This window comes from Ailuropoda melanoleuca, chromosome 6 (genome assembly GCF_002007445.2).
Source record: "Ailuropoda melanoleuca isolate Jingjing chromosome 6, ASM200744v2, whole genome shotgun sequence".
Taxonomy (NCBI): domain Eukaryota; kingdom Metazoa; phylum Chordata; class Mammalia; order Carnivora; family Ursidae; genus Ailuropoda; species Ailuropoda melanoleuca.
This window is the reverse complement of record NC_048223.1, coordinates 97,404,295-97,413,901: the sequence shown is the minus strand read 5'-3', so window position 1 is coordinate 97,413,901 and position 9,607 is coordinate 97,404,295. Positions and strand designations below refer to the sequence as shown.

General features: G+C 40.4%; 1 protein-coding gene across 1 annotated transcript in view; it reads left to right on the top strand.

The window, feature by feature from the left end:
* The window catches only part of LOC100470213 (cytochrome P450 2C21), a 53,961-nt gene that overhangs the window by 10,996 nt on the left and 33,358 nt on the right, over positions 1 to 9,607 (top strand). The window lies entirely within an intron of this gene.

Sequence of the window (9,607 nt, the reverse complement as noted above, 5' to 3'; positions counted from 1 at the left end):
GAGCCTGATGTGGGGCTCGATCCCATAACGCCGGGATCACGCCCTGAGCCGAAGGCAGACACTTAACCGCTGTGCCACCCAGGCACCCCTCTCCATCTCTTTCTGAGTTCGGTATAGAGAATTATTTTATATGTGTAGAAGTCTCACCTCCATTTTGTTTCTCAGAGTCCATAGTCTCTCATGCTTCATTTCCCCTTCTGATTACCCCCCCCTTTCTTTATCCCTTTCTTCCCCTACCAGTCTTCCTAGTTCTTATGTTCCATAGATGAGAGAAATCATATGATAATTGTCTTTCTCTGCTTGACTTATTTCACTTAGCATTATCTCCTCCAGTGCCGTCCATGTTGCAGCAAATGTTGAGAATTTGTTCTTTCTGATAGCTGAGTAATATTCCATTGTATATATGGACCACAGCTTCTTAATCCAGTCATCTGTTGAAGGGCATCTCGGCTCCTTCCATGATTTGGCTATTGTGGACAATGCAGCTATGAACATTGGGGTGCATATGGCCCTTCTCTTTACTACGTCTGTATCTTTGGGGTAAACACCCAGTAGTGCAATGGCTGGGTCATAGGGTAGTTCAATTTTTAACTTTTTAAGGGACCTCCACACTGTTTTCCAGAGTGGCTGTACCAACTTGCATTCCCACCAACAATGTAGGAGGGATCCCCTTTCTCCACATCCTCTCCAACAATTGTTGTTTCTTGCCTTGTCTATCTTTGCCATTCTAACTGGCGTAAGGTGGTATCTCAGTGTGGTTTTGATTTGAATTTCCCTGATGGCTAATGATTTTGAACATTTTTTCATGTGTCTGTTAGCCATTTGTATGTCTTCATTGGAAAAGTGTCTGTTCATATCTTCTGCCCATTTTATGATTTGTTTATTTGTTTCTCGTGTATTGAGTTTGAGAAGTTCTTTGTAGATCTTGGATACCAGTCCTTTATCTGTGGTGTCCTTTGCAAANAAGAAAATAGAAACAAACGGAACACACACATCTAAGACATCATTGGGTAAAAGCATAAATCACAAGAAAAATATTTTTAATTGAATAATGATGAAAATACAACCTACCAGAATTTGTGGTGAGGCAGCTGACACAGGACACTTAGAGGAAAACTTAAAGCCTTAGAATACCTAAAATAGAAAACGAAGAAAAATCTCAAATGAATGATATCATCTTCCACCTTCATATAAAGGGAACATTAAATTCAATGCCATCAGGAAGGTGGAAATAAAATATAAAAGCAGAAATGAACAACAGAAAGGAGAAACTCAAAAGATAAAAACTAATGAAAGCAGAAGCTGATTCTTTTTTGAAAGATCAATTCTGTCTCACTCTCACCAATAAATAAATAAAATTTAATGAAGGGGGGCACCTGGGTGGCTTGGTCGGTTAGTTGTCTGCCATCCTCTCAGGTCAGGGTCTCTGGATCCTGGGATGGGGGTGCTTGGTATTCTTAAATGTTGGGCTCCCTGCTCAGTGGGGAGTCGGCTTCTCCCTCTCCCCCTGCCCCTCCACCTCACTCGTGCCCTGTCTCTGTCTCTCTAATAAATAAATAAAATCTTTAAAAAATAAAGATTAATAAAATTTATAAACCTCTAGCTAGAAAAAAAGGAAAACCTACCAATATGAGGAATAAAAGAAGGGATACACTATACTGCCTTCAGAATACTACGGAATAAGGGTATTATAAACCATAATTTTGACAACCCAGGTGAGATGGGCAAATTCCTTAAAAGACACAAAATCCCGTATCTGACCCAACAAGAAATAGCAAGATTAAAAAGCCCTTATTACATCTTAAAGGTTTTATTAGGAAATAAAAGCTTTCCAACAAAGGAACTCCAGGCTCATATGGCTTCATTGGTTAATTCTACCAACAAAGGAAAAAGAAAAAAAATCAATACTACATACAATCATTCAGCAAAGAAGTGAAGACGCTGTTGAACTCATTTTATGACGACGGTAAACCCTGACTCCAGAACTAAAGACATCACAAGGTAAAAGAACTGCCGACCAAGGAGAGAGGCCAAGGTGGCGGAGGAGGAGAGCTTCATTCTGTCTGCTCCCAGGAATGCAGCTAGAGAGCTCTCAAACCACTCCGAACACCTGCGAACTCATCCGGAGATCGAGAAGACAGCAGCAGCACCTCTATGAATAGAAAAGCGAACACTTTCTGGAAGGTACGAGGTGTGGAGAAGTGAAGCTGAAGCGATAGACGGGAGGATAGACCACAGGGAGAGGGAGCCACCGTCAGCCAGCTGCCGGCAAGTGCTAGAGCCCCGGAGCACAAAATCGGAACTTCGAGAAGTCAGCTCTGTGAGGGATGTCGCTCCAGTGGCTAAGCAGGGGCTGGGACCCTCGCTGGGACAGTGTGGTCTCAGGATCCCCAGAGTCACAGGAAGATCAGGGGTGCCTGAGTGTGGCCGAGCTCCCAGGTATCGGAGCGGGGAAGCCAGCTGCAGAGTGAGCCACGGAGGGGACTCTCAGCTCTGGTGGCCATAAACCGCCATAGGGGGCATAGTCGGGCCACTGCTCTCTGAGCAGGGACCAAAGAAGCGGCAGAAGCTGGGAGACCCCCCTTCTTGCCCTGGGAGGAGGGGAGCATGAGCACGCCACAGGAGCCTACAGGGTATGGACACTCGAAACAAGGTCCATACCTGAGATGGAAACACACGGTCACAGGCTGGGTGAACACGGAGGGCGGACAGAGACCAGGGTGACAGGAGTGACTGACTGCCTTTCTCTGAGGACTCACTGAGAAGTGGGGTCCTGAGCTCTTGGCTCCAGGGCCGCAATTTGGGAGGCCGCCATTTTTATTCTCATGCTCTACAGCTGCGCGGAAAGCCTTCCGGAAACCAAAGCCACAGGGAGCAAACCCGAGCAGCTTCCTTGGCCTAGCTGCCGACAAGGGCAGTGCAATTCCTCATGGGCCAAAGACACCTGGGAATCAACGCAACAGGTCCCCCCCCACCACCCAAGATCAGCAAGAATATTCAGCTGGGACCAAATTTACCGATGAATGAGAACAGCAAAACTCCAACACTAGGGGAATACAACACATAGCATTCATGGCTTTCCCCCCATGATTCTTTAGTCCTTCAACTTTAATTATTAAACTTTATTTTTTTACTTTTTAATAAAATTTTTCTTCTTTTTCAACCAAGTTCTTTTTATATCAACTCCTTTTTAAAATCTTTTCTAATCATTTTTACACTTAAATTCTATCCAAAGTATTTAATTTTCTCATAGTCCATAGTCTCTCATGTTTCATTCCCCCTTCTGATTACCCCCCCCCTTCTTTATCCCTTTCTTCCCCTACCGATCATCCTAGTTCTTATGAGAAACAAACTGGGGGCCTCAGAGGGGAGGGGGGTGGGGGAATGGGATAGACCGGTGATGGGTAGTAAGGAGGGCACGTATTGCTTGGTGCACTGGGTGTTACACGCAACTCATGAATCATAGAGCTTTACATCGGAAGGGGATGTACTGTATGGTGACTAACATAATATAATAAAAAAATCATTAAAAAAAAGAAAAAAGCATTTAATTTTATTTTTCTATAGTTAAGTTTTTCTTAACTATAAGTTTTTCTTTCTTTGCAATTTTGAGATAGGGTTTCCACTAACAAACTGACCAAAATACGCTCAGTAGATAGTATATTGTTCTGTTCACCTGCCTGTTTATATCCCTTCCTTATTGTCCCTGGTTTTATTGTTGTCGTTGCTTTTCTTTCTCCTTTGTTTTTTCTTCTTATTTAATTTCCATTTTTACAGTTACATTCTACCTTTCACTGTATTTTATTTTATTTTTGGACATATGTAAGTTTTTCTTTCTTTACAATTTTGGGATCTAGTTTTATAAAAAACAAACCAAAATCCACACAGAATCCGGTGTATTGCTCTATTCTGCTCACCTGTCTGATTATATTCTCTCTCTTTTTTACTTCTTTCTTTTCCTCAAACCCCACTGCCAGCTGCCCCTCTCCCCTACCTATGGTCAACTGATCTTCAATATCTGAGCTACTTCCATAGTTTGCTATTATAAATAATGCTTCTGTCAACATAGCGGTGCATGTATCACTAATTGTATTCTTTGGGTAAGTACCCAGGTGTATGATTGCTGGATCATAGGGTAGTTCTCTCTTTAACTTTTTGAGGAACATCCATGCAGTTTTCCACACTGACTGCACCAGTAGCTGCATTCTCACCAAAAGCGCAAGAGGGTTCCTTTTTCTCCACATCCTCACCAACACTTGTTCTTGTGGTATTAATTTTTGCCTTTCTGATAGGTGTGAGGTGATATTTCATTGTCATTTTGATTTGCACTTCCCTGATGATAGGTAATGTTTTTTTTGTTTTGTTTTTTTTAAATTTTTTTTTAAAGATTTTATTTATTTATTTGACAGAGATAGAGACAGCCAGTGAGAGAGGGAACACAAGCAGGGGGAGTGGGAGAGGAAGAAGCAGGCTCATAGCAGAGGAGCCTGATGTGGGGCTCGATCCCACAACTCCGGGATCACGCCCTGAGCCGAAGGCAGACGCTTAACCGCTGTGCCACCCAGGCGCCCCTTAAAATCTTTTCTNCCCTGATGATAGGTAATGTTGAGCACTTTTTCATGTGTCTGTTGGCCATTTGGATGTCTTCTTTGGAGAAATATTTGTTCATGTCTTCTGCCTATTTCTTGATTGGATTATTCTTTGCTTGTTGCATTTGATAAGTTTGTTATATATTTTGGATACTAGCCCTTTATCTGATAAGACATTTGCAAATAACTCCTCCCATTCTGTCAGTTGTCTTTTGGTTTTGTCAACTGTTTCCTTTGCTGTGTAAAAGCTTTTTATCTTGATGAAGTCCCAATAGTTCATTTTTGTGCCTTTGTGTCCCTTGCCTTTGGAGACATGTCTAGTAAGAAGTTGCTGGGGCTGAGGTCGCAGAGGTTGCTGCCTGTGTTCTCTCTAGGATTTTGATGGATTCTTGTCTCACATTGAAGTCTTTCATCCCTTTTGAGTCTATTTTTGTATATGGTGTAAGGAAATGGTCCAGTTTCATGCTTCTGCAGGTGGCTGTCCAAATTTCCCAACATCATTTGATGAAGAGACTGTCTTTTTTTCCACTGAATATTCGTTCTCTGCTTTGTTGAAGATTAGTTGACCATAGAGTTGAGGGTCCATTTCTGGGTTCTCTATTCTGGTCCATTGATCTATGTGTCTGTTTTTGTGCTGGTTCCATACTGTCTTGATGATTACAGCTTTGTAATACAGCTTGATGTCCGGAATTGTGAGGCACCAGTTTTGGTTTTCTTTTTCAATGTTCCTCTGGCTATTCGGGGTCTTTTCTGGTTCCATACAAATTTTAGGATTAATTATGGTGACTAACATAATATAATAAAAAAATCATTATATAAAAAAATTTTTTAGGATTATTTGTTCCAGCTCTGTGGGGAAAAAAAGTTGATGGTATTTGCATAGCAATTGCATTGAATGTATAGATTGCTCTAGGTAGCATAGATATTTTAACAATATTTGTTCTTCCAATCCATAAGCATGGAATGTTCTTCTATTTCATTGTGTCTCTCGATTTCATGAGTGTTCTATAGTTTTCTGAGTACAGATCCTTTGCCTCTTTGGTGAGGTTTATTCCTAGGTATCTTATGGTATTGGGTGCAATTGTGAATGGGTTTGACTCCTTAATTTCTCTTTCTTCTGACTCATTGGTAGTGTATAGAAATGCAACTGATTTCTGTGCATTGATTTTGTATCCTGCCATTTTACAAACCTCTTTTCTAATCCAAATTCATGTATCATCTTTTCTGAAACTAAATTAAAATACTCATTTTGTCCTTGAAAAAAAAGTTGTACTTTTCTTCTTACATTGTTTTTATATCCCACATTCTCCCTTTTCTTGGATACATTTTTATTTTGTTGGACTTTTCTCAAATAATAATTTCAGAGGTGGTTTCAAGGTTTCAAATGTCTGAATGTTTACATGTTTAGAAATGTCTGTATTTTCACCTCATATTTGAATTCTAGTTTGGCTTAGAATAGTAATTTTGAAAATCATTTCCTATTGATCTTTTGAGTACCTTACTCCACTGTAGTGGAGCAGAGGAGTGTAGCCTGTCCTGTGAAAGCATCGTATATGGGAAGCTTTATTCTAAACTGAGCATTCTTCTTTACAACTTCCTTTTCCTTTCCAGAATTGTTTAGGGTTTACTTTTTGCTTTTTGTTTCTTGATGTTCCAAGGTCTCACAAGATTGTGGGAGTGTGGGTCATTTTACTTTCAGGGAAATTCAAATCAAAACCACACTGAGATACCACCTTACACCNCACCTTACACCAGTTAGAATGGCAAAAATTGACAAGGCAAGAAACAACAATTGTTGGAGAGGATGTGGAGAAAGGGGATCCCTCCTACATTGTTGGTGGGAATGCAAGTTGGTACAGCCACTCTGGAAAACAGTGTGGAGGTCCCTTAAAAAGTTAAAAATTGAACTACCCTATGACCCAGCCATTGCACTACTGGGTGTTTACCCCAAAGATACAGACGTNTGGTTGTTACACCAGTTAGAATGGCAAAAATTGACAAGGCAAGAAACAACAATTGTTGGAGAGGATGTGGAGAAAGGGGATCCCTCCTACATTGTTGGTGGGAATGCAAGTTGGTACAGCCACTCTGGAAAACAGTGTGGAGGTCCCTTAAAAAGTTAAAAATTGAACTACCCTATGACCCAGCCATTGCACTACTGGGTGTTTACCCCAAAGATACAGACGTAGTAAAGAGAAGGGCCATATGCACCCCAATGTTCATAGCTGCATTGTCCACAATAGCCAAATCATGGAAGGAGCCGAGATGCCCTTCAACAGATGACTGGATTAAGAAGCTGTGGTCCATATATACAATGGAATATTACTCAGCTATCAGAAAGAACGAATTCTCAACATTTGCTGCAACATGGACGGCACTGGAGGAGATAATGCTAAGTGAAATAAGTCAAGCAGAGAAAGACAATTATCATATGGTTTCTCTCATCTATGGAACATAAGAACTAGGATGAACAGTAGGGGAAGAAAGGGATAAAGAAAGGGGGGGGTAATCAGAAGGGGAAATGAAACATGAGAGACTATGGATTTTGAGAAACAAACTGAAGACTTCAGAGGGGAGGGGGGTGGGGGAATGGGATAGACCGGTGATGGGGAATAAGGAGGGCATGTATTGCATGGTGCACTGGGTGTTTTATGCAACTAATGGCATCGAACTTTACATCAGAATCCGGGGATGTACTGTATGGTGACTAACATAATATAATAAAAAAAAATCATTAAAAAAATCCTACTTCAAACTTGGTGGATCCTTTGGACTTTTCACCAGTTTAGGAAATTTTTCCTCAATTAACTTTGCTTATTTTATATTTGAATATTTTTTCTATCTCCTTGAAATTCCTATCATAAATTCACTTGAACTCCTAGAAGTATTGTCCATACCACTTAACTTTGTTTATAGTTTTCAGCATTATTATTTTGTAGTCTATTCTTGGAAAGCCCTTGGTTTTCCAGTGGCTTTCTATGAAATAAGTTGAACTACAGCTAAATCTAGTTTGCTATTCAGCTTATTTATTTATTTAAAATGTTTTTGTAATCATATTGCTAATTACCAAGAACTTATCTTTTTCTAGGAACTTGATCCTTTTATACAGCTGAATTTATCTTATGATGTTAAATATATTTTTTTTATTTCCACAATTATTTATTTTTCAATTTGAATTCAAGTTAGTTAACCTATAGTGTAGTATTGCTTTCAGGAGTAGAATTCAGTGATTCATTATGTGTGTGTAACACCCAGTGCTCACTACAAGTGCCCTCTTTAATGCCCATCCCCCATTTACCCCACCCACCCACCTCCTTTCCAGCAACCCTCAGTTTGTTCTCTATATTTAAGAGTCTCTCATAGTTTGCCTCCCTCCCTGTTTTCATCTTATCTTATTTTTCCTTCCCTTCCCCTATGTTCATCTGTTCTGTCTCTTAGATGCCACATATGAGTGAACTCATATGATATTTGTCTTTCTCTGGCTGACTTATTTTGCTTAGATAATACCCTCTAGTTCTATCCATGTTGTTGCAAATGGCAAGATTTCATTCTTTTTGATGGCTGAGTAATATTCAATTGTATGTACATATATCACTTCTTCTTTATCTATTCATCAGTCTATGGACATCTGTGCTCTTTCCATAGTTTGGCTATTGTTGATAGTGTTGCTATAAACATTGGGATGCAAGTACCCCTTCAAATCAGCATTTTTGTATTCTTTGGATAAATATGTAGTGCAATTGCTGTGTCATAGGATAGTTCTATTTTTAACTTGTTGAGGGACATTCATCATGTTTCCCAGAGTGGCCGCACCAGTTTCCATTCCCAGCAACAGTGCAAGAGCATTCCCCTTCCATTTCCATTCTTTGGAACAGCTTCAGAAGAGTAGGCATTAATTCTTCTTTAAATGTTTGGTAGACTTCCCCTGTAATGCCATCTGGCCCTGTACTCTAGTTTGTTGGAGAGGTTTTTTATTTTTTAAAGATTTATTTATTTTAGAGAGCGAGAGTGAGCTACCAGGAGGAGGGTCAGAGGGAGAGAGAGAAACCTGAAGGAGACTCCCTGCTGCTGAGCGTGGAGCCTGAATCAGAGCTCGATCCCAGGACCCTGAGATCATGACCTGAGCTGAATCCAAGAGTCAGCTGCTCAACCAACAGAGCCACCCAGGTGCCCCTGTTGGGAGAGTTTTGATTACTCATTCAATTTCTTTGCTGGTTCTGGGTCTGTTCAAATTTTCTATTTCTTCCTGTTCCAGTTTTGATAGGATGCAGATTTTCCATAATTTTATCTTCAGTCTATTTCACCTATTTCTTCCTCTGCTTCTTCCATCCTCACTGTGATTATATTCAGGCAGTTTTGCATCTCAGTTATAGCGTTTTTTATTTTAGCCTGACTAGTTTTTAGGTCTTTCATCTCTACAGCCAGGGTTCCTCTGGTATCCTCTGGTGTCTTCTGTCCTTCTGTCAAGCCCAGCTAGTCTTCTTATGACTGCTGTTCTAAATTCTTATTCAGGTATATTGCTTATATCTGTTTTGAGCAAGTCCCTGGCTGTGATTTTTTTTCTTGATCTTTCTTTTGGGAAGAATTCCTCTGTCTTGTCATTATGTCTAAATTTCTGCCTTTTGTGTATTATGAAAGCTTATTATGCTTACTGCTCCTGAGAGTAATACTATATTAAGAAGGGATCATACAGTCAGGGCCTGGAGTTTCAGGAAGTCTTTGTGGTATACGCTGTGTGCTGTCTGCTGTTATGTTTTGGCTGCACTTTCCCAAAGGTCAGTCCTCCTTGCTTGCAGTGGGGAGTGCTTGGACTTTTAACTAGGTGTGCTTTGATTTGTTTGTTAAGATAAGCCTTGCATCAGCCACGTTCTCATCCTCCAACTGTACAGGTTGTTTTCTTTTTCCTCAGATCAATTTCCTAGTTTTTCAAATCATTTGATGTTGATCTAGCTGTGTTCCAGGGAAGAAAAAGCTCAGGGTCCCCTTAGAGCTGTACCATATCTACACTTCTCTGAAGG